At 36.0% G+C, this 25,733-nt stretch overlaps 1 protein-coding gene and 1 long non-coding RNA gene across 5 annotated transcripts in view; one reads left to right on the top strand and one right to left on the bottom strand.

The window, feature by feature from the left end:
* Positions 1-6,393, bottom strand: part of cic (Putative transcription factor capicua) — a 34,192-nt gene extending 27,799 nt beyond the window's left edge. For all 3 annotated transcript variants that reach the window (XM_076531043.1, XM_076531044.1, XM_076531045.1), the window contains exon 1: positions 6,253-6,393. The gene's annotated coding sequence lies outside the window, so the exon portion shown is untranslated. The remainder of the gene's footprint in view (positions 1-6,252) is intronic.
* Positions 911-14,487, top strand: LOC105663430 (uncharacterized). 2 transcript variants are annotated; one of them, XR_001096906.2, is made up of 4 exons: positions 911-1,442; positions 1,612-1,904; positions 2,394-11,142; positions 13,982-14,487. It is a non-coding gene; the product is annotated as an uncharacterized LOC105663430 (long non-coding RNA). The 2 variants fall into 2 exon arrangements; XR_013037977.1 differs by lacking the exon at positions 13,982-14,487 and having other exon boundaries at positions 928-1,442; positions 2,570-6,258.
* Positions 14,488-25,733: the final 11,246 nt, after the last annotated feature.

Here is a 25,733-nt window from a genome sequence, read left to right as displayed (position 1 = left end):
AAAGTTTGAGGAAAATGTCTGTATAAATATCTGTGCGATAGTCTTCGTACAAAATGGCTGATTATTAATTGTAGTATGTTACTAAATGACTAAAAGGCAAGAGTTCTGAGACAATTTCATGACATAAAAGTATTGCAAAATGATACTTGTAATATACGGAATTAAAGGCTGAAGTCTGTTGAAAGTTACTGTACACGTGCGCCTGTGATATTCATTGTATTAGTGAAGTTAGAAATTAAAGAACGAAGCTAGTTATATTATTAAATCAATTTTGAAGGGTAGGATAATTTCATGACATGTATCACATAATAGTACATGCATCAAATTAGCGCTGAAAGTACATTCAAAATATCTAGGTGAATACAAATATTTTAATAGAAAGACAATAATAACAAATAAGTAAAAATGAAACTATTTCATATAAATTGATCAACTTTGAAATGTATGAGTTCTAAAACGATTTCATGACAGAAAAATATCATAAAATAGCACTTATGATATATCAAATTAATGCTTAAAGTCCGCAAAAAATGATGAACCTAATCGCTCATTAGGACTCTCAATACAAAATGGCTGCCAGTTACAGCAAGCAATACCCAAAACGTAATACGTCTGGCGCGATTTCGTGACAGAGAAGTATGGTAAAATGACACGACATATCAATCTGAAGTTCGAGGAAAATTACTTACGGGTCATTAACACGCTTCACATAAAATGGTTCGCTTCAACAAGCAACCAGTTACTATAATATTCGAATTCCATAACACAAAAAATGACTCAGCTTCGTGTGTACATATTGAACTTTCCATCTCTATTCTTCGGCATGAAAATACCGATAAACTGTAAGTGTAAATCTATTTACCAGAAACCACAGACCGCAACTATTACAACAAACTGAATCATCAAACCCTCGAAATTCTATGACAATAATCAGCGTTTACCAGTTTCCTTATCGAATACTATTTTTAAATCGACTGTACGGCAAACAACCGATCCGATTCACACGGATATGCAAACTGCTCGAAGCAGAAGGTAGAACGAGTCTATGGTTGTTCAAATAAAGGCGCGTGCTGGCTGACACGATTGTTGGAAGCGTAGGGCAGGTCTTCAACTACGGGAGTTCAATATTTATTGCGATGTCACCAGAGGTCGTGGACGGTTAAACTACAAAAGGCAACAGGGTCAGGCAGCAGCCGAAGGAAACGGCGGGTCGTGATAAAAAGAATGTGACATAAGTTGGGGGGTTGGCTTATCGATATTGCTTGGAAATATGCAACGACGCTGCTGCGCGAGAAGAAAAGTCATTAACACGAGTCTCTGGCAAGAAACGCAACGATAACGTATCGCGCGGTTTCATCGACGGCCAACTCGGCTAAGAAATCCTGCATCGAATTAACTAACGTTGAATACAAAGAAATGGCGCGCATACGAGGCACAAAAGTGTACGTATTACACGCGATAACGAAGCTATTAATACAATACGTTAAAAGCCTTTTCCGTGCCATCTGACAAGGACTCTTCAGATTTTCTATCACAATTTCTTTGCGTTACGTCGGTCTTAATTAATTAGTTCGGTAACAAGTTTTTAACCATTTATTTGTTTAATAATAGATCTATCAGCAAAAGTAATGAAACAGAATGGGCTTCAAGGCGTAAGAACTCCGACACGATTTCGTGACATAAAAGTATCGGGAAGTGATACTTGTGACACATCAAATTCAAGCTTACGGTACGGAAAATGACTGTCAAGATTTTATTACCGTTTTTACGGGGAAACTGAGAAGGAAGGTCTTTACTTGTTGCGTATCAATCATTTAGTGTGAAGTCTAGTTCTTGACAGAAAATCGCATAATGGCACTTGTGGTGCGTGTAATTAAAGAGTGATGGAGATGAATGTAAAAACTGTAAGTATCTTTTATGTTAGAAGAGAAAGCTAAATTGCGACACCAATTCAATTTCGGAACTTAGGATGTCAAACACAATTTCATGACATAAAAGAATCGCCAAGTAACACTTATGACGTATCAAATTAAAGTTCAAGGTCCACTTAAAATAAGTATATAAGTGATCGCTATTTTTTATACGAATTAGATGGTCATTGAAATTAATCATTTTGGAGCATAGCCATAAATATAACTTTAACAAAGATTCATTCTTTTTTGTTTTAAGAACATCGTTTAACCACTTACATAGGCATTTTCCTTAAACTTTAAACTTTAATTTGATACGTTATAAGTGCTACTTTCTAATACTTTTATATCATAAAATCATTGTAATATCTAAAGACATTTTCGCTCAAGAAATTCTTTAAATCCACAAAACCGTTTTTGATAAAAACTTGAAATTAAACGATTGAAGTAACTAATGTTAACCTACTAATTATTAATAAATAGCAAAAAATTCCACGATGAATGAAACGAGGAATATATTCCAGCTCACATGAACGCATTTTAAACGCAAATAGGCAAAACGCAAGTTTATAACGATCTTTGATCTTATTAATTACTAATCTAGCTCGTTACGTAAGCAGCGAGATAATTATTCCGACTAATTGAATAATTGATTACAGATACTTAGGATTCACAGTCCGGAAGGAATAACATCTATTTCGTGTGTTTATCTGTGCACTGATAACGTAGAACCGATTAGAATTCTCCTCGTTTATACACCGTGAACCTTCGTGAACTGTGATATCCTTTTTCTCTTTCTCTCTTTTTAATCGATACATTTATTTGCAACAGAAGAGAAAAGGAAAATCGATACAACTTACGTTCCAGCTGCAACTCGAACGTACATCAAGTTATATTATAAATAAATATATTACGAACAGATGTTCCAGATGATGTCGGTTTAAAAGACGAAGATAACATAATAAATATATATATGTATCACGGACGGCTTCAAAAATCATTAAAACAGCGAGGTCTTATCGTGACCCACGCAATGATGATACCGATTTCTTCTCCCCCTTATCAACCTACATCGAGACACCGCTTTTCTTTTGCATAGACGATTCTGGTGCTTATTTTACCCGTGTTTGTGATAAGGCATTCTTGGAAAAAGTATTTTAAGGAATATAGTTGAAGATGTAATACGAATCGCTGTGTTTCATTTATTAAATTTTTGGGAATTAATCTTTCAATGGAAAAGCAACTTGGTAATATACCAGACTCGTTATATTGCTAACTTTGCACGTATGATATGTATACTAATGACGTTTTACATTATTGTTGCATACCGAGATGTCTGATTTGAAGAGTTGGAGATATGGAAACTGAGAATATTACCAAGAGTTAGATTACTACTTGTTATATTACCACGTGTTATATTGCCACGCGCTATAATGTTAATCATTGTACCGCCTCGAATTATATCGCCATTTGTTGCGTCACTATTTGTTATATTGCGGTGGAATATATTACCACGTGTTATATTGCCGCGTATTATATCACCGGTTATATTGCCACGCATTACATTAACATGCGCTGTAATGTCAACCATTGTATCGCCACGTGTTGCATTACTATGCGTTATATTGCCGCGCATTATATTACCACGTGTTATATTGCCGCGTATTATATCACCACGTGTTATATTGCCACGCATTACATTAACATGCGCTGTAATGTCAACCATTGTATCGCCACGTGTTGCATTACTATGCGTTATATTGCCGCGCGTTATATTACCACGTGTTATATTGCCGCGTTAATATCACCACGTGTTATATTGTCACGCATTACATTACCATGCGCTGTAATGTCAATTATTGTACTGCCTCGAATTATATCGCCATATGTTACATTACTACATGTTATATTGCCGCGCGTTATATTACCACGTGTTATATTGCCGCGTTAATATCACCACGTGTTATATTGTCACGCATTACATTACCATGCGCTGTAATGTCAATTATTGTACCGCCTCGAATTATATCGCCATATGTTACATTACTACATGTTATATTGCCGCGCGTTATATTACCACGTGTTATATTGCCGCGTTAATATCACCACGTGTTATATTGTCACGCATTACATTACCATGCGCTGTAATGTCAATCATTGTACCGCCTCGAATTATATCGCCATGTACTGTATCACTATGTGCTATATTGCCGCGTATTATATTACCACATGTTATATTGCCATGCATTGTATCGCTACGTATTACAACGTCCCTCATTGTATTGCTATCCATTATATTTCCTCCGGTTATATTGCCACTAATCGTATTACTACCCGTTATAGTGTCACTCATTATATCGCCACGTTTTATGTTGTCACACACTGAGTTATCACACACTATAACATCAAGTATTGTATCATAACATGTATCATCGCTTGTTATATCACCACGCGTTATAACGACGCATGTTATATCGCCACACGTTATAACAACGTGTGTTGTAGTAACGTTACCCGATGTATCGACAGCTACAATATCAAAGGAGAAAACTTTACGCGAACTCAATATATTTCCAACTCCTGGAATTTTCCGTTATTAGAACTTCATTCGTGGCAATATAACGAGAGTCCACAATAATAGGCGAGTAAATACACGAGCGTACAATTTGTAATTGAAAACCTTATTTTCTCTGGTTAAATGCAGTTGTATTTCATATTCATATCTTATCCTGCGGTAATATTGACGTTGCTTTTCTAAAAAATTTACCAACGAGCATGCCATTGGCCTTAACTGCAAACCGCGATTAGGGAACACGTGTTTTTAAGACGCATTCTAAGAAACCAACCTCATTCTCTGTCCACAGGTAAAAAATAACCATATGGTAAAATAATAACATTACGCACTAGTTAATATAGTTCAATTTTAATCGAAACACCCATTGTCGGTTCTAAATTTAACCTTATTTTTTTATATTAATATATTGATAAATGTTTTTGAAAAGATTTATTATTTATATTTATAAAGATGTTATAATTTAGTATTAATCTTATTCCTCTATAGTTAATGCCAATGATAAGCGCATTTTGCAATTCGTGTAAAGCAACGCAATTGTATTAAAATTTCAATTGATTGTTACTGGTTGTGTGTCAATAATAATCGTAAAAATGATGCAACACGATTACCGTGCCCGTTATCTTGAAGCCTCGAAAGATAACGTTTATTTTGCTGCGAATCTTCACGAATGATGCATATGTACAGTTAAAAATTACGACCGCGAGTCGGTTATCGTGGATATCGATACACGGGAAAAATATGCGAAAGAGTAATTATTATCGATACAGAGTATCGCCGCATCAACGAACTCGACCGATCGAAAGAATTTCAACGAAGCTTTTTCTAACGAAGAATGAAACCGATGCACGTGTGCATTATTGTAATCTTATCAACGATTGTATGAATCAACTTTGAACTTTCGTTCTCTTTAGAACCAAAATATATGTATCGCTCAAATTAGAACAATACAGGAACGACGTAACGATAGGTTAGCTTCATCAGTGCCGTATCATCACGTTAACATCAAACGAGAATGCTTTTTATCGTAGAAAATTTCCTATAAATCTTTTATCATAATTTCTAATAAATTCTTTGACAATAAAATTATTAAAAGCCTTACGTATGTACATTTACTCTGCACGCGTTATTTTGTAGTACATTAATCTAACCTCCAAAACGATTAAAACCTGTTTTAAGGAAAACTATAAAAAAAGCAATACAGAACGATACGCATAATGAAAGTTTAATGATACATGACTCAACAGGGGTGAAGGTACGATGTATCATATGTCTTGTATAGCAATTAACGTATTTAAAAAAATGAACATTAGCGCATCGTTGATAGATGCGTGCAGCAACGCGTGCAGATATCGATACTCGATCGTCGTAACGACTAATATCGTAACACGTTCCCTCTAACGCTCGCCGATACTCGAAGCAGCCAATTAAACACTACATAATATGAAATTCCAGCGTCAAAGACTTCGTTATTTAATTCCAATGAAATAATATTACAAATCCATTATTTACTACGTGAAACGAGCGAGTGCTTTAAATTTATCTACATACGTGCGTGTGTAACAGGCTTCTGTGTACGCTCGAACGTGTGTTTATTAAGAATGTCTATCAACGTGATCTTTGGTTCATCGTAGTAACGGCAAATAATAAGATAAATGCAAAGATTCACCGCAATAAAATTAACCGAACAAACAATTGAAAAAACGAATCATAACAGAGAAAGAAAAGAGAGGCTATAATTAAAAGCAAATAAAATGCACAGACACTTACTAGGCAGCTCGGCACCATTAAGGATTACAGGAAACTGATAATCCTTGGCGGCTGGTCGCGTTTATGGGTCTTTTGCGCGCACAGAACCATCTTGCTTAATTATTATCCCAAGTCACCGAGAGAGTTACTTTCCATTCAAGCGGTAGTTTCGCCGCAACATGATCAATTGTACCGCGCAAAACTCCGATACGTAACGTGTGCACGAGCACTATGGTTTAGGTTCTGTAAACGCATTCAACGATCACGAAACACCAAACACTTTCAAGTAGAGATCTCCTCGTGTCACACGTGAAACGAGACTAAACGTCGTACGTGCGCGTATACTACGGCGTAAACGGAACGCGAAAGGTTATGGAAGAGCCTAAGACGCTCGAAAAAAAAAGGTAGAAACACGAAAACGAATTACGAGGAACGCGACGGTAGCACGGGAATGAGAAGGAGGCACGTAGAACGCGCAAACCCGAGGAGAGACCGCGACGTTCGTTTTTACATGGCGTGTTACACTGGCCGCACTATCCTTACTAAAAATCGCCTCGAATCCGCGAAATTCACATACCGCGTCTACTAGCTCCATCTTGACTCATGAGTTAAGCCGGACGCGCACGTTCTTTCTGTTCCCGTCGTCTTCCTGATCGTTGTCGTGTCGTCGTCGCCGCGGCCGCGCCGTCGTTTCTGGTGGTCAGCGTCTTCTGTTCGTCTTTCCACTCACCGCGTACACTATCTCTCGCGCACACGCCGCTCGGCCGTTACTCACTAACACGATAAATCCATTGTGAGAGACAGAGAGAAAATTCCTGCCAGCACATTCCGCGTGTACACTCGCGAGCATCATAGGCTTCCCTAGGGAAAATGGCGGCGTAAGGAATAGGGACCCCACAACTTCTTCGTCTTTCGTTGCGAAATTTTTAATTTACACATTTTTTAATTGCAATTTCAGAGATTTGAATGCTTGAAAATTCAGAACTTTCTTGATTGTAAATTTGCAAATATTAGAATTTGAAAATTACGGAATCTTGGAATTTGGAAATTTACAAATTTACAAATTTGGGAATTTGGAAAATGACAGTTGGGAATTTAAAAAGTTAAACTGTTAAGAATGACAGCATTTAGAGATTCAGAAATCTAAACTAGAAACTTTGTAATCCAGGGATTTGGAAACTTAGGAAGAATTGGGATTGGAGAATTTGCAAACGTGACAATTTAGAACTTGGAAATTGATAACTTAAAAGCTCTAGAATATGACGTTTAAAAGTGAGAAATGTAGAAACTAAAAAAATTTGTAAATATGAAAATCTGAACATTGGGTTTAAACAACGCTGATTCTTTGAAATTTCAGTATTAACTTGAGGAAATAAAATATAAAAAGTTATAAGGTTAAAAAATTTGCAAATATTTCAATTTAAGGACCTATAAAGCTGTGAACTTAAACATGAAGAAATTTGAGAACTTTAGAATGAGGAAATTGGAAGATTGAGTTTGTAAATTTGGAAACTTAAAAATTTGAGAATTTTGACATTTGAAAATCTGTGGATTTAAAGATATGAAAATGGGAGTATCTCTACAAGTAGTAGAGAACTTGAAACTTTAAAAATTTGTTAATGGAATAGTTGTAAAATTTGAAGTGTACAAATTTGATCCCCGAAAATCTAAAATAAGTGAAAGGAGGTCCTTCCCCCTATTCTACTAGCGATTCAAAGGAAGCCTACGTTGCCCCGAAGTGTACGTAAGTACTGAATACGAGGGTGTACGATGGAGTACGACGAGGCGCGCGGCGGCTGCTCTCGGCTCGAGTCGAGCCGAGTCGAGTCGCTTGCTCGTTCGCGGATGTCGTCACGAGGCAAGAGGGAAGAGACAGAAGAAGAGAAAGACGTAGGGCAAGAGAGAGAGAGAGGCGGGAGAAAGGGAGCCGATACGAAAGGGGAAACCTGGTGGGGCGGCAGAGAGTTAAACGTAAGAGTGAGAGGACGAATCGAAAAGAAAGAAAGAACGAGATCGTCTAGGTGGGGAGAGACGAGACGGGTTAACGAGAGAGAAAGAGAGAGGGATTAGGATCGAGCGAGAAAAGGTGAGGGAGGAGAGGTAAGTACGAGTCGTGTATGGTCGTCGTATAAATAGACGAGAGACGATATAGGCATCGTATAGTAAGACTCCTAGGGCAGGTAGTGGATGCTCGTGACAGCGATGAAACTACCTCGCTTACTTGCACCGTGAGCACACGGAGAGTCACTGACACACAATGCAAGAGGCTCCGCGCACGTGCATGCACGCACACTACGTTCCCACAAGGAAGCGAGCGAGCAAGCGAACACATAGCACGCACACGAACGAACGAACGTTCTCGCGGAACGACTTGACACGCGCACGCGTACACACACAAGCAGATAGATATACGCGTATACACCGGGGCTGTGAATGCGTCGTTGCTGTGTGGTCGTGTGTTGTCGTGGTCTCGTAGACCGCCACTCCACCGTGTCACCTATACCGCGGGTATCGACGACGAACGTAAGAACCGACACGAATTCCCGGGAACCGTCGACATCAGCCGGGCTCGTGGCTGCCCTTGCCACTGGCTGTAATTTCGTTGGTTCGTTCGAGCGAATGCGCGTGCACTCGCGTCACGAAAATCCGTCACAGTAGACCGGACCGGGAGGAGATGGCGACTACGATACACACGACACGGTCATGACGTAGTCATCGATGCACGCTCCACCGTATTCTTCTTCTTATTTACTTCGCGAAATCGAACCACCGTACCATCGAATTATTGACATCTTTCCTGTCGAGTTATATACGTGCTTCCTACACACGGTTCTCTCTTTTTCTTTCTCGCTCGTACCACGATCTCTCTTCCTCGTCACATGCACACGTATGGACTCGGGCTCAGTTGCTCAACTGAACTGCCTGCGACTTGTCGAGCCATATAACCAACCAGACAACGCGCACACCACCTACCACTATACTACTACTACTACCACCACCACTACCACCACCACCACTGTGTCACTGCTACCATCGCTACTACTACCACCACCTTTTCCTCCTCCTCCACCACCGCCGCCTTTACTTCATATCTTGTCGACCGCGTACACACGTATACACACACCACCGAACGATTCGACGCGCGCGCCGACTCACTGACAGCCGTTGCTTCACGGACACACCGAGCTACCTTACTCACACCGGCAAACCTGCCGTACGAAACCTTCTCGACACACTGAGGCCACGAGTACGAGAGTACGTGTAGAAGCCTCTAACCCGGAGCGCACACCTACGCACACCAGCAACAGCTACAACGCCGACGGACTGTAGCCTCAGGAGCGGCGTCACGCTCCCCGCGGACCCGTGGGCTCACATTCTTACCGCCGCGTTGCGTTTCACGGAATTCCTGCGTGTGGCTGTGCTTTCATCTTCCGTTTTCGACGCGTTATATTTCTCGCTCGTTAACAAATAAATTTCATCGATTTCTTCCGTTGTACGACTGCAGCTTTTCACTTGGACTCTACCTAGAACCTTAGACTTTCCTTAAAGTTCCCATAGGTCTCAGAATCCTCTAGGTACTCTCCGAGTCACAATTCTTCCCTGGAGAATCAATCACAAAATTTCGGTTCATTCTTCTTAGAATCATCTCTGGATAGACAAGTTTTTAAATTATCCAACGTGCGATGAATCACCGCTTTCTAAGGTACTCGAAAATTAGGTTAAAAAAATGTTAGGTAACCCCTTCCTTTCGGTAGGAAAAGTAAGAAATTTGCGGACATAGTTAAAATTACTGTTATCGATAATTATTAATAATATCGCAATCGATATCGTTAAAGTTAATAAACGTAGTCTGCACTGTGTAATTTTACCATTCGAATTTAATTATTTGAAATCTGACTATATTTTAAGTTTGCTGGAATGGATTTGAATGCTAAAACCAGACTCAAAAATATGGAACCTAACCTAATTTAAGTAACTTTAGCTGCCTTAACCTAACCTAATCCAATAAGCTAGTCCTAACTTGACCTGAGCTTATAATCTATACTAAGCAATCGGTTAACCTAACCTATCTTAGACTGACTTGACCTAACATAAGCTTAAAAAGTCCTTATATAAATGACGAAATTACACGTTTATTACTTATTAAAATTTTGTGTAATTAAAATGTATACAAATTAAATTTTATTTTATAAAATTGATGAGTACAATTTTGCGTTAGAGACATGCCTCTGAAACTGATTGAGAAAATGTTCTGCTTTGAATATAACTTCACGTGTTTATAGAGCGAATCAAGAGGAAAATAACGATATGCTTATTTATTTTCAATAACCATTCAAAGGTGCGAAATCTTAGTTTTATTTAAATTAGTAGTTGTCACACGCGTCCTTCTGACCTGTAAAATGTAATTTTCTAGATTTCTTCGATAAAGTTTATTCTTAGCGGCCGCAGCACATAATAATTCTTTGGTAAATAATGATCGATAGTTTGATAAAGTTTGAAGTGCACGTGATCAATACGTGCAAGGACTAAAAAAGTATTTTATAAAAAAGAAAAATTACGGTGTATTCCATAGAAAGTGACCGTTACGCAGGCCTATTAATACATCGAAGAACATATTGTTCGTTTTAATGATTCACGGTTTGTTGTCCGTTGTCAATGTGCGTAGACTAAAAAAGAAGAATCGTAACGCTGTTTGTTTCGTTACGATTAAAACGATCGCGAAACGCGATAATTATAATTCTACCGGCTGCTGCATTTGCATACTATTTGTAAACTACTAATATTTGTTCAAGATACTCGAACTGCTTGCGAGAGATGATCATCTGCTTACCTAGACGTAGCAACTTCTAAGTCAACATCATTATTCATCGTTCAAAGCCTTCGAATAATAGGAACGGCGAGTATTAAAATGTACACTATTCGTGCCAATTTTAGACGTTCCCAACTCAATTGATCATCCCGTCAATCAAAAATTATCGTTTTCTCTCGGGTGTCATGACCATACATTAAAATCTACGCATGACTCGTGAACGTAGTAGACATCTGGCCGTAACAGTAGTCTCTCTCGTATCCCGTGCGTAAGCGTTTGTACAAGAAAGGTTCATGCGTCACGCACACTTGCACGTGCGTATACTGCCGGGCATGCTAGGGGAAACGCGATGTAGGGGAAAGGAGAAACATCGCACGTGTCAATAATCGATTTGGTTCACTATTTGTTCCACAATGAGTAATTAATAAATTAGAGACTATCTAGATTTTCTCTAGGATCTCCCTCACTTCTCAATACTTTCCACTGTTTCAAATTTACCGCTCTTTTATTGCTCCTGTTTAGGGTTCGCTAGATCTTAGAGCTTATTAGCGTTATCAGCGGTAAATTTAAAAGGAGTTAAAAGTGTGAGAGGAAGGGAGAATTTGGGAGGACTAAGTCTGGAGAGATTCTAGGGAAACTTCAAAGTAGTGAGGGATTTGAGATTCTAGAAACATTTGGGGTAAGTCTAGGGAAATTCTAAAGAGAGGTCAGAGAATTTTGGAAGATATGGAGTTTGAAAATTTGGACACAGAAATTTGTGAAATGGGGAACTTGAGGATTTTGGAATTTAAAAAGTGGGGAATTTGGGGATTTAGGAATTTATCAAATGGGGAATTTGGGGATTTGGGAATTTATGAAAGGGGGAATTTGGGGATTTAGAAATTTATAAAGTGGGAAATTTGGGAATTTAGGAATTTATCAAATAGAGAATTTGGGGATTTGGGAATTTATAAAATGTGGAATTTGAAGATTTAGGAATTTATCAAATGGGGAATTTAAGGATTTGGGAATTTATAAAATGGGGAATCTGCCAATCTGTAGACTTGAAAATTTTAGAAAGATAATAAATTTTGAAACTCAAAAATGTGAAAAGGTGGCATAATTTATGAAGTCAAAAAGTTGGAGAATATCTCCATATGAAAATTCCAAAATTATAGCAACAAAAAATTGAAAAATTTAGTAATAAACCCAGTTTAAAAACTTGTTAACACAGAAATGTGTAAATTTAAAAATTTTAGCCCCAAAATATTTTCAGATTGAATCTGCCTCGAATACAAAGGGTTAAACGTTCCTCCCCTAACAAATAACCTTCTTCAAAGCGATCCTAAATTGCCATCACCGTGTAGATACATTTTAATTGTCGAACAAGTGGTCCCTAGATACATCCCTGCGCGCAATCCATACATAAGCATGCAGCTACAGCGTAAGAAACGGAAAGAGAGAAAGAGAGACTCGGTGCATGCGTACACGAACACATTTACATATTCCTGTGCATGAATCTCATTGGCGTAGAAACATTTTCTGTACGTGTACATTGCCGAGAATTAAACACACTTTCCTCTGAATTCTTCATTTATTGAACTGTTAACAATTTCCTCATCGAATCACAGTATCATTACTTCATAAGTAATAAGATCATATGTAAAGAAGACTTTTAAAGACTATCAATAAGCTCGTGTAAGCTCTCTTATGATCATTGCAGTAATTCAAAGGATTTAGAAGTCCATCATTCCGAAGGTCATTTAAAACGGTTAACGGTTATATGAATTCCACTCGAATTCTCTGTCACTGGTAAAATATGTTCTATGGAGACTTCATCAATGAGGTACTGCGGAGTACCTTGTAGTGACTCGACTCCCCTTCTGCACTTCCCTTCATAGACTTTCGTGCGTTGTCGATGAATGGCGTAACCTCGTTATGGGACTTCACGTGGATAGCTCTATATCCCTGGTTCGACCCCCCGTAGAACATGAGAAAGGTTTCTCAAAAATTCCATGTAGGCAACAGAAGGAAACGAACAAGTTCATAGTTCTTGTACTGCTCATCAATTTCACCCTTCGATGTGTGGACTGACATGTGCGATCTGCGTGTTTATTGGTTAAGGTTTGATGGTATATTGGAAGAGCTATGGAGAATCTAGGGAGATTAGAGTCTAGGAAGAGTGGAATCTACGGAGATATAAGGTCATGGGAAAAATAGGTATACACAGGGAAACATGGGAATATCTTTGGAATTTTCAATTCTCCAAATTTGGGAATTTTCAAATTCTCAAATTTTGAAATTTCCAAATTCTCAAATTTTGAAATTTCCAAATTCTCAAATTTTGAAATCCCCAAATTCTTAAATTTTGAAATTCCAAAATTCCCAAATTTCGAAATTACCAAATTCTGAAATTTCCAAATTCTGAAATTTCGAAATTACCAAATTCTGAAATTTTGAAATTCCCAAATTCTGAAATTTTGAAATTCCCAAATTCTGAAATTTTGAAATTCCAAAATTCCCAAATTTCGAAATCCCCAAATTCTGAAATTTTGAAATTCCAAAATTCCCAAATTTCGAAATTACCAAATTCTGAAATTTCCAAATTACCAAATTCTGAAATTTTGAAATTCCCAAATTCGGAAATTTTGAAATTTCCAAATTCTGAAATTTCGAAATCCCCAAATTCGGAAATTTTGAAATTTCCAAATTCTGAAATTTCGAAATCCCCAAATTCTCAAATTTTGAAATCCCAAAATTCTCAAATTTTGAAATCCCCAAATTCTCAAATTTTGAAATCCCCAAATTTGCAAATTTCCCTATACCCAAATTTCCCTATTTTCAAATCCCTAGCTAATAAAAATTTCCAATCTCCCAACCACCTATACTGAATAATACAAATAAAAATTCCACTGACTATTTTCAATTAGCTTGATACCAATCCACAATAAAATTCCCCAGAACCTAGAAAGATCCCAGAAGACCCCGGAAGGTCACACGGAAGAAACGGTAAATCAGCCAGAAATCGTCAAGAAAGAATTCCTCCGCAAGAAAAACTGAAGAATCTAAGTTGAAGATCCGAGTCAAAAGTTGCACGATAAACACCCGTTACTGATCTCCCATGCACATTCACGAGGAGCAAAATTCCGACCCAGAATGAATTGAATTCGAGGCGAGCAGCTATGATTAAACGTGCACGAAAGATTTCTCACCGTGTTGGCGCAATATGCGAATCGATAAAGAGAAAATGGTAGGGGTGAGATCTATGACGCGACGTTCCATGAATTTCATGCGAGAAAAAAAAAGGAACGAGAAATAAATTGAATTGAAAAGACGCGTGATCGACTATCAGATTTATCTTTAAGTTCGGAATACAATGCGCGGGTAGATACGATACTGCAGTTGAAGCGATGTTGAATGGGCCACGGCCTATTGGCTGGTCTCGGGTCACGTGCACACCTCTAGACATTCATTCTACCGCCACAACTGGTCCGCGTATGTTTGTACGTGCATGGGTGCTTTGATAGAAACACCATTTTATCCTTTTACGTAAAAAACCTATAAATAGTATTCGCTGGGAATCGGATGGATAATGATTTTTTTATTCGGATGGTTCGTGAGTAGGAAACAGAAGGCGTACACTTTGTTACGACACTGTTATCATTTTGAGATATTATGGGCTGGGAGATGAAGGAAAGGAAAGTGTAGAGTTTTTAATCAGATGGGGATTCTGTGTTATTGTTTAGTGAATGAGATGCGGAGGTTATTTTGAAAGTGGGAGTATTTGAGACTGAAGGGAGTGAGATTAGTATTTGGAAATCTAGGAATTTGGGAATTTTGGAACTAGATATTTGGGTGTTGGGGAATTTGGAATTAGAGACTTCAGAATTGGGGAATAAAAAAATTTGGGAATTTAGGATTTGGGGAACTAGGAATTTGGGGACTTTGGACTAGGAATTTGGGAATTGGGGAACTGAAAATTTGGGGAATTGGGGAATTAGAAATTTGGTGAATTAGGGAATTAAAGATTTGAGAATTGGGGAGTTAGAAATTTGGTGAATTAGGGAATTAAAGATTTGAGAATTGGGGAATTAGAAATTTGGTGAATTAAGGAATTAAAGATTTGAGAATTGGGGAATTAGAAATTTGGTGAATTAGGGAATTAAAGATTTGAGAATTGGGGAATTAGAAATTTGGTGAATTAAGGAATTAAAGATTTGAGAATTGGGGAATTAGAAATTTGGTGAATTAAGAAATTAAAGATTTGAGAATTGGGGAATTAGAAATTTGGTGAATTAAGAAATTAAAGATTTGAGAATTGGGGAATTAGAAATTTGGTGAATTAAGAAATTAAAGATTTGAGAATTGGGGAATTAGAAATTTGGTGAATTAAGGAATTAAAGATTTGAGAATTGGGGAGTTAGAAATTTGGTGAATTAAGGAATTAAAGATTTGAGAATTGAGGAATTAGAAATTTGAGGATTTTGAAATTAGAAATTTGTGTATTGGGGAATTTGGAACTAAAGATTTGAAAATTGGGGAAATAAGAATTACAGATTTGGGATTTGGGGAATTAGAAATTTGGGGATTTTTGTACTAGGGAAATGCGAATTAGTGAATTAGAAATTTGGGGATTTTTGGACTAGGAATTTAGAAATTGAGGAACTAGAAATTGGGGAATTTTCAAAATTAAAAATTTAGGAATTCTATAATTTGAAATTTGGTAATTTTGAATCTAGAAATTTTGGAATTGGGGAATTAGAAATTTAGGAATTTTCGAACTAGCAATTTGGTAATTGGTAATTAGAAAATTGGGTTTTTGAAAATTTGACAATTTAAAAAATTAGAAAATTTGTGGAAATTTTGAAATTTAAAAGATTTGACAATAACGCGTATTCGAACAAGTGTTTCTTCCAAAATACAAAAATTAAATTCACTTTGTTACAGGCCACATTTTAAGAGGCGGTCACGTGACTTTTCAGGACCTCCATCAATACTTCCGTTTCTCCCGTTGACCGTCGAATAAATCATTTTGCAAACGCAGTATCTCAAAAACTAGTTCCAAAAATATATGCGTGTATATGTCTGATTTCATCTTAAAACGCACTATGCGATACAAAAAATCAACATGCAATTCAACCTAGAAAACCAACCTAACCTTCGAATTCCTTCAAATAAAATTAATATCATATGTAGAAATTCGTTCCGTTTTATATATTAACATCTTTAGTCGTTTTTCATGAAAACACGTGTCCAACATTCGATACCTAAGTGTTCTAATAGTTATGAACGGTAATGTACACCAACGAAATTGACAATTTAGCCAGTGTAGCCAGGCAAATAATGATAATACTTTCGAATGAGTAATCGTCGTCGACGACCTACGTTCATTGAATACTGACCACGCATATGACGTACGTTCATTTACTCGACAGCCAAAGAAGCAACAAATCACACCGGAGAGGATTGTGTCGGTCGTAGAACCGAATCAGAAGATCATTCTTCTTAAAACTACTGTTACAAAGTATTATAAACAATGGAAAGCACATTTCTAAAACTCGAATAACAAATCTACCAAGTTGTAGTTATATATTATATTTTGGTTTGATTTTATAAATCTTGGAGCAAGACTTTTTTATGAAAGATGTGACTTTTTTAGATGCAGTCAATGGTAACTTTTTAGATGCAGTCGTCTGTGATTATTGGAACTTGGTTAATAATTAATCAGTTTGGAATGAAATAAAATTTAGAGTTCCAAGCCTAAAAAATAATGAAGTCCAAATTTTTTTAAGTTCTGTACTGTGAGTTCTCAGACTTCGGAATTGTGGACTTTCAAAATTTTAATGTTAAGTGAAGATTTTGATCGATTTAAAATTTTAAGTGAAGATTTCGACCAATAATAAATCTCCTATAACCAATAATAATTCTTCTATATATCAATAATTCTTACACATTGAAAAATTAATTAACATACTGTATAATAATTCCTAAAAATGTTCCTATGAATCCATGTTCGAAAGGTGTCCTATTTATAAATGATCATCGATTAATTCGGTCATCATCAATTATTTCGTTCAAAAATAATTTCCATATCGAAAGAACAATGAATTCGTAAACTCCTTTACATGAGTTAGATTTGTAGACGTTCATAATCGACAAAATTTGTCAACACAGCTATATATCTTCATATAATAATTTATGCATTTAATCAGAATTTTGTCCGGGTCGCCAGAGACCCCATCGAGACGATTAAAAAGCATAAATCATTGGTTGAAATTGCGCGGAGTTCTCATTACCATTACCGATTCGGCTGCATTTTAGGGTCGGAAATAAATCGATGTGTCGTATTTAAAATAACGTCTGGCGCAGTGACACAATCAAGGCTGGATCGTGGTCGATAAGAAGCACACGATTACAGAATCGGTCGTACGTTCCCAAGAACGGATTACATAATAAATCTCCTTATACAGATGTACCGCGGTAACGACACGCCACGTAATGTCGTTTCTTCAGTTTTTTTTCTCCTCGTCTTCTTTGTGAACTGTAATAGCTAATCGATAAACTGGTCTCTGTTATCCACGACGAATGGAAAAACGAGTAGTAGCGTTACGAAGGACGTCAATAAGTTACAGTTACACGACGGCGTTTGACTGAATGAAAATCTGCAAATAAACGCGCGAATCGCGTTTCCGATGCATCATCAGCCGCTAACAAGATCGATAGATCTTTCGCAACCTATGAATGTCCGAGAAAAGTTATTGGCTCGTTGCGGGAAGAAATGAATGATCGATGCCGCGTAGAAGGAAACTTTCGACGGCTGTTACTTCGTTAAAAATAACGTCTATCCGTCAAAAACCGCTTTGAGAATTGTCCGTCTTACGCGGTAATATATTGTTTTTAATTTGTCAAAGTTGTAACGAATTATTGGATGTCTTTCGTGAAGAATGTCTCGATTAAGATTCATAGGGAATATACGAATTTTACCGTGAGTCATTGTTTGCTCTAATCGGCCATCGGTCGTTTTGTATCGAGAATATTAATGGGGCATTTGTATAGTCATTTTCGTCGAGCTTTCATCTTCAAATTGACGTAGCATGAGTGCCATTTTGCGATACTTTTATGTCATGAATTTGTCCCGGACTTTTCGGCTTGCGAAATTTTGGTTGGACGATTCGACTGGCAATCGGCCATTTTGTATTACGGAAGTTAACGAAGCATTTATACGGTCATTTTTCTTGAACTTTAAGCTACGAATCTAAGTAGTCTAGACACCATTTCGGGATACTTTTATGTCATGAAATTCCCTCGGACTATTCGCGTTGCGAAATTTAGCGTATAACAACCTCATCCTCTACAAATAACAGTCGGCCATTTTCTATGAAGAATGTTAACGAAGTATTTACACAGTAATTTTCTTCGGGCTTGAAGCTTTAAATCAGTGTAGCATAAGAGCCATTTGGAGATACTTTTATGTCATGAAATTGTCATACTGCGAAATTAAATACATAACAATCCCACGTGCTGCGATCGCCATTTTGTATCGAGAATATTTACGAAATATTTGCATAATTATTGTCTTCGAGATTTATCTATAAACTGATACAACATGTCACTCAATAAATTTCTGTAATAAAATCATTTTTAAAAAATTCATTGAATCTTTACGGTGATCAGTTTTGAAATTCCTTTCATAAATCAAATGATTAATCATCGTTCCAACAGCGATACATACAGACGTTCTGGCTATTGCTCAGTCTCATGACTCAATGACATAACAAGAAAAAAAAATCGAATTCTAAGATAATCGTGATCGAGCACGCTGCCACTGATATTTACCGGCATATCAGTTTAAAATAGGTGCTCTCTTTCTCTCTTTCTCACGTATCGCGTGTTATCGAAGAAAAACCACGGTAGCCCGATATGCAGATTATTCCTTATCGATCTCCCGCTAATAATAAGTTTGCTTCGATTGATTTCGCGTTTCTATCTCCGACCTTTCACATTCAACCTAGGAGAATTATTTTTCGGGTAATTTAGGAGGCTTATCTTTCCAGTAATGATTGTGAGTCAAGTGATGACCTTCCTTATATCTGTCTTTTTTTCTGGGAAAAGTTCGCTACTATTCTTGTATTCTATCGTTTGCTTTCGGTTTTTAAGTAGATGAGAAATTAAGAAATGTTTGGGGACATTTGCTGAGAGAATTGTGGAGAATTTAGGGATAACCTAGGGAGAGCTTAGGAGAACTTAGGATAATGGAAGCACTAATACACTTTAGGAGATGGATGTGTACTGTAGTATGTATACTGATGGATGTACAGTAATAGATTCTGGTGTTCAATTATGTATTATCAATATAATAATGATATATTCTGATTACAAATTTGCAAAAATGTAAATATGTATATTGTCAAATTTCTAGACTTCTAAACTTTCAAATACAAAGTTCAAAAATTTCTAAACTTCCAAATTAAAATACCTGGATTATTAGGCTATCAAATCTCCAAATCCATAAAATGAAAATACCTAGATTGTTAAGCTACCAAATCTCCAAATTCACAAAATTAAAATACCTAGATTGTTAAGCTACCAAATTCACAAAATTAAAATACTTAAATTTCCAAATTACCAAACGTTCAAACTCACAAAATTAAATATTCAAATGTAGACTACTAAACCTCCAAAAATCTCAAACCACCAAATTTCCAAACTCACAAAATTAAATATCCAAATATCAAAACTACCAAGCCTCCAAATTCTCAATCCACCAAATTTCCAAACTCACAAAATTAAATATGCAAATATCAAAACTACCAAACCTCCAAATTCTCAATCCACCAAATTTCCAAACTCACAAAATTAAATATGCAAATATCAAAACTACCAAACCTCTAAATTCTCAATCCAGCAAATTTCCAAACTCACAAAATGAAATATCCAAATATCAAAACTACCAAACCTCCAAATTCTCAATGCATAAAATATCAAAAATCCCAAAATTCTACTAAACCCCTCACATTTCTCCGACGCTTAACACAGTAAATATATCAGCAGTATCAATAACCCGAGAACCTTGAAATATTGACAATACATATCGATCCTCCGAGCTGTCCATAAGAGTCGCCGGGAGAGCCCAGATAGAGCTTAGGGAGAGTCTAACCTACAACCACCTCCTCCCATGCTTTCCCTTACCCAAGGTTAGTCTACACGTGACCATTCCGTGGATACACATGATAAGACGATCACCGCGAAGAATCTCATTAAAAGCTCCAAGAAAGTCAGGACACTTGGGTATTTCTTCTTGTTAGAGTAATACCGTGTACCACCCGTAATCAGTTGCGCACTACCAGACTGCCCGGCAGCACCACCCCGTTGTGCTATTATTACACGCAGAATCAATCGAAAGTCTCTATGTATTTGCGTCACGCGTATCTCGTTCGTATGCACGTACGTTTAATATACCAATGCAGCCCACAGACGGTGGTTAATAGACGGGCCTTTGAGCTTGCAATTCCACATAATGTAATTTGTTTGATCACTCGATAGAGTATACAGCGACGCACCTCAATCGACTCTTCGTGCTCGAACCAGACGTCGTAACTGTTGGAGTTTTAAAGGTTATGGTGCTACATTGTCTCTAATAAAATAACTTTGATTGCAGAGGAAACGCTTCTCTAACCTTGAGATACTGTCGGAGGAAACGTCTCTGAGTTTGACTTTTCCCGGTACAGATAAACGTCTTGGTTTCAGAGATATTCGAGGAAAAGTTCCATTATATTTACATTTTGACGCAAGATTTGGTTTTGAGGACTGTGGTTTGATATATACAGGTATACTGTATTTTAATTTTCTGTTATTGACACTTGATATCAGCTTCAAATGATGTATGTTAAAATATAGTATACTTGGGTGTATTATACTACATATTTAACCGATATACATACACACACTATTTATTCATCATACATATGTACATACATACATACATATATACAATATAATAATGAATAAATAGTGATAAAACATTTTATGTAGATAACTAGTAGTACCATTATATATAATAAATAAATACCAATAAAATATATTATGTACAGTGATTAAATAATACTAAAATATATTATGTTGTGTAAACTATATATTATTTTAATTAAACTAAATTGAACACTTAACTAAAATTTTTACGTATGTCTTAGAAACTAAAAAATGATTATATACATAAGCAAAGTTGTTCAAAATGTTGACCTTGACAATATATTACAAGGTCATCACTAACAGTTAAGTTTGTACCTCCTTAATTACCACGATGTTGACTATAAATAACTATTACCAATGACAGAGCATTTTTCAGAATTAATAACCATTGTCGATGACAGAAATTAATTTAACAAATAACCATAATGAATAACAATTTGTTAATATCCATAACAAGTATTGATGACAGAAATTAATTTTGGTTACGAATAATCATAATAAATGAAAATTTGTTTAATATCAGTAACCATTATGACAGAAATTAATACTGGTTACGAATAATAGTTATTAATGTCGGAGATTTTATCCCGATTAACCGATATAAATGACCGAAAGTGTATTTCAGTTAACAGTGACCATTATCGATGATCAGATTTTTATTTTGGTTACTGTTATTACCAGCAAGAAGTTTTTTTGGCTGCTGTTCAAAAAATTTCTAAATTTTCGTATGTTTAAGTCTTTCGACTATCAAATTACCAAATCCAAAAATTTTTTAATTTTGCAAACATAATTTCTAAATTCCCAAACAATTTGTTAACAAACTAAAAGAAGTTTTTAAAAAAATTTCATTAAGAATAAATTTAAATAAATGAAAATAAATTAAAAAAAATGAATTAAATAACAAAAAATTAAAATAAATTAAATAATAAAAAAATTAATGTGAATCTCTGGTACAAACTACTGTATATTGCAAACTTTCAATGTAACTGAATTAACAGTTAATTAGTACATTAGAAATCTTGAACTTGTTAGAATTTCTTTTGAATGTTAATCTTGTACAGAGGGTACAACGTTCTATTTCTTCGAATAGATAAGATCACCGCCATACGCGAATGATTTATCTCTGTTCGATACCGAGTAAGAATTCTTCGATTTCTTTTTTTTCATCATGTATTATTCAAAGACAGCTGGGTGACATTGCGCATAAAATGGAAAGCACCGAGGTTCGCATTAATATAGATTTCGACAATGTGGTAAAATAGTTTCCACCGACCTCAGTCAGTGTCGAGAGGAAAAGATTGCTTGAAAGAACGACTTATCGTTAGTCGATTTAACAATCTCAAAATTTGTTATTCATAAATATGGTAATTTGGAAATTTATACATTTAAGAACTCAGGATTTAAATATTCAAAATTTTTGGAAATTGAGCCATTTAGAATTCTGTAGTTTGCTAACATATGAAGAAATAAAATTTTATATATATGAAAAAATAAAAATGTATAAAAAAGTAAAAATGTATACATGAAAAATTAAAAATCTTTAATTTAGAAATGAAATAATTTAGTAAATTTGGGATGTAGAAGTCTTAAAAATCTGAAAAAAGTAAAGAATGTCGCTAGGTAACCATCTTTCTCTTCCCACGTGATTGGAGAAAGGGTTAAAATGAAAACTCGGGAATGAAAACAGGAAACTACATTTGAAGTTCGACTCCTTGTTGAATTTACTAGCGTTAGAATCGATATTGAATGCGTTTGATTGTCGGATGCACGTAACGCAACCGGATACGCTTCCGAAAATATTTCATTCAACGTTCGGTCGCGGAGTCGCCATGTGCCAAGCATTGACCGTGGACGACGTCTAGCGTGTGTCTATAGACCTATTCCGTCGTCTATTAAAAGAGTAGTAGGTTGCAGTCTCGCGATTACATATACCTGAGAGACACTTGCATATATAGCAGTACATATGTACGAAAGAACCGTCACGAATGACGACGTTGTAATGTAAGTACACTTAGGTTCAATGTAGCTTTTCTTTGAATCAGTATAGTGCTTAGAACGTTCCATCGATTGTCATCAATTTTGTGGAAACGAGTTTCTAACGTTTAGTTTTCATATTTCTAATTTTTAAATTGCTAAATTCCTAAATTCGCAAATCTTCAAATTGCCAGATTCATAATTTTCAAATTTGGAAATTTCTAGGTTAGTAAATTTCCAAATTGCTAGATTATTAAATTATCAAACCACCAAATTATACATTTTCAAATCCCTAGCACCAAATTACTAAATCTGTAGATTATCAAATTTCTAAATCCCTAGATCACCAAATTTCCATATTACTAGGTTATAAATTTCCAAATCCCCAAATTACTAAATTATTAAATCTGCAAATTATACATTTGCAAATCCCTAGATCACCAAATTTATAAATCCTTAATTTCCAAATTATTAGTTTATCAACTCTTCAAACTCTAAAAATTGCCAAATTTCTAAATGTCAAATTCTCAAACTTTCCAATCTAAATTTGAAAATTTACCCGCCAGAATACTACAAGTACCAAATAAAAAAATTAACACATTAAGAAATTTAGAAACTGCAAATTTAAATAAAAATTGAAATTGAAAATTCTGAAATGAATTTATAAATTTAAGTAGTAACTTGGAAATTAAAAAATGAGAAACTTTCGAATCGACAGGCTATCACTGCCCGGAAGCGAATATCACAGATCCCGATCACGATTGGTTTCTCAAGTACTCGAAGACAACCGGAAGTCGTTCACATAAGAGAGGTTAAGTTGCAGGGAGTACGAATTACACCGAAGCTCAACGCTAGCCGAATTTCGGAATTATTTCATAACCCATGGCGATCTGCCCAATGTCTCATTGATTGGCACCGATGATAGAATACGTGGAAACACAAGTCGAATTCCTCGGCTGTTTGGCATGCACACGATCACCTATCTCCTTACGCGTTTCCTTTTATACGTTAGGTACTATGTGAACGATAGTATTAATAACCTTCGTTTCGTGTAGTAAACTATTAATAGAAAAATTCAATACTCGCCGGAATTCTTATTGTTGTAAATATTTGATATATTTAAAAAAAAAGAATATTGTATTTCGATACCATTACAGGATCGGTTTATTCTTGCACGAGAAACTGGGCAAAGAAAAATGTTAGCGGTTAAACAAGGAAGAAGCACAGCAATGGAGGAAACGACCTAACGTGCTATTCTAGATTACGCGAGATTGTACGCATAATGCGATGCTACCAGCGGAACATCTTATCGAAGAAACTGGCTTTACAGAAATACCAAAGATATTCTCTTCAACGAGCGCGTAACGTCATTGGTTTTTACGAGTTGCATCGGTTAGTTCAACGTTAGCACCGCACGAGCGACCTGCGCAGGCGAAAGTTGCTTTTGTTTACTTGAGAACCAACAACAATCTCGTGCCGAGTTTTTACGAAATCATATTTCACATAAGCGCAAATGTATAACGCATGACCGTAAAAGGACGGGCAATAATATGCTACAGACAATGAAAACCTAACCTTTATAATTAGTACGCCTTCGAGGAATTTTTCGCTTAGAAAATGTAACGAGGAATTATTACATAGGATATTAATTGATATTAACTTATTTTTTTGGTTAAAGGAAATGGAGGAATTTTGCACCACTTGTAATTCTAGGAAAATCTAGGAAAAGTTCAGGATTTAGGGGTGGAACTTCTGTTACCATAAGTATGGATACTACAATTAAGATATCATTAAGGAGAATAAGTGATTGTTGTAAAATGTGCAATGTAATTTTATTATTCTTCTTTGAAACTGAGATAGATTATATTTAGTGTTTATACAAGAGTAAATAGATTTCAATGACGCAACCTAACCTAAGTTGGACCAGCAATAACCTAATATAAACCAGACCTTACCTAACGTTTAATTGACTTAACCCTAAGTTAATATAGCATTGCGCTAACACAACCCTAGTCTAGCACTATATTAATCTACTCCTAAATTAATATATCTTAATACCTAATTTAATCAAACTTTAATGCAATAAATGCTAACTTAATTGTAATCTAACCTAACACAAATTAAACATAAACCTAACCTATCTTAACCTAACCTTAACATATCTTTAACCTAATGTAACTTTATCTCAGTCTTATCTAATAGACTTGAACGATAAAACTAATCTAGCCCAGCCTGGTACAGAACTTTATCATTTAAATCCATTTATTTTTAATTTAGTCAAATTTCAAAAACTTCCAAATAATGAAACTGCATCACTCGTGCAAACTAGACACAATGCATGACAACTGTAATAGTCACTAGGGAATAGATAGGATCTTCTTTCTCTGTAAAAAAGAATGCTCAACGCTGTATCTTATGACTCATACATAACAGAGATTTCTATATAACTCCTAAGTTCTTTACCCCCTTAAAACGTTTGTCCCAGATCCCTCTATAAACACCATAAAGTTTCATAGAAATGAGTAAAGATACCCGGTATCCCTGTCAGTCACGTGAAACGAACGTTTACGGTAACGTTTGAAAGAGTTACGTTCCGCACACGATGCAGCACGTTACACATAATCGATACTATAGTAATGTGTGCAAGAATGACGGGCAAACGTATCGAATGAATTCGTCGACCGATCGATCGTAACTTTCACAGTCGGTCGTTTAGCTCGCACGCTATTCACGGTGCACTTACATATCTCGTTGGGTCACGCCTAAGCAT

The sequence above is a fragment of the Megachile rotundata genome, chromosome 4, assembly GCF_050947335.1.
Source record: "Megachile rotundata isolate GNS110a chromosome 4, iyMegRotu1, whole genome shotgun sequence".
Taxonomy (NCBI): Eukaryota; Metazoa; Arthropoda; class Insecta; order Hymenoptera; family Megachilidae; genus Megachile; species Megachile rotundata.
This window is presented reverse-complemented; position numbering and strand designations above follow the sequence as displayed.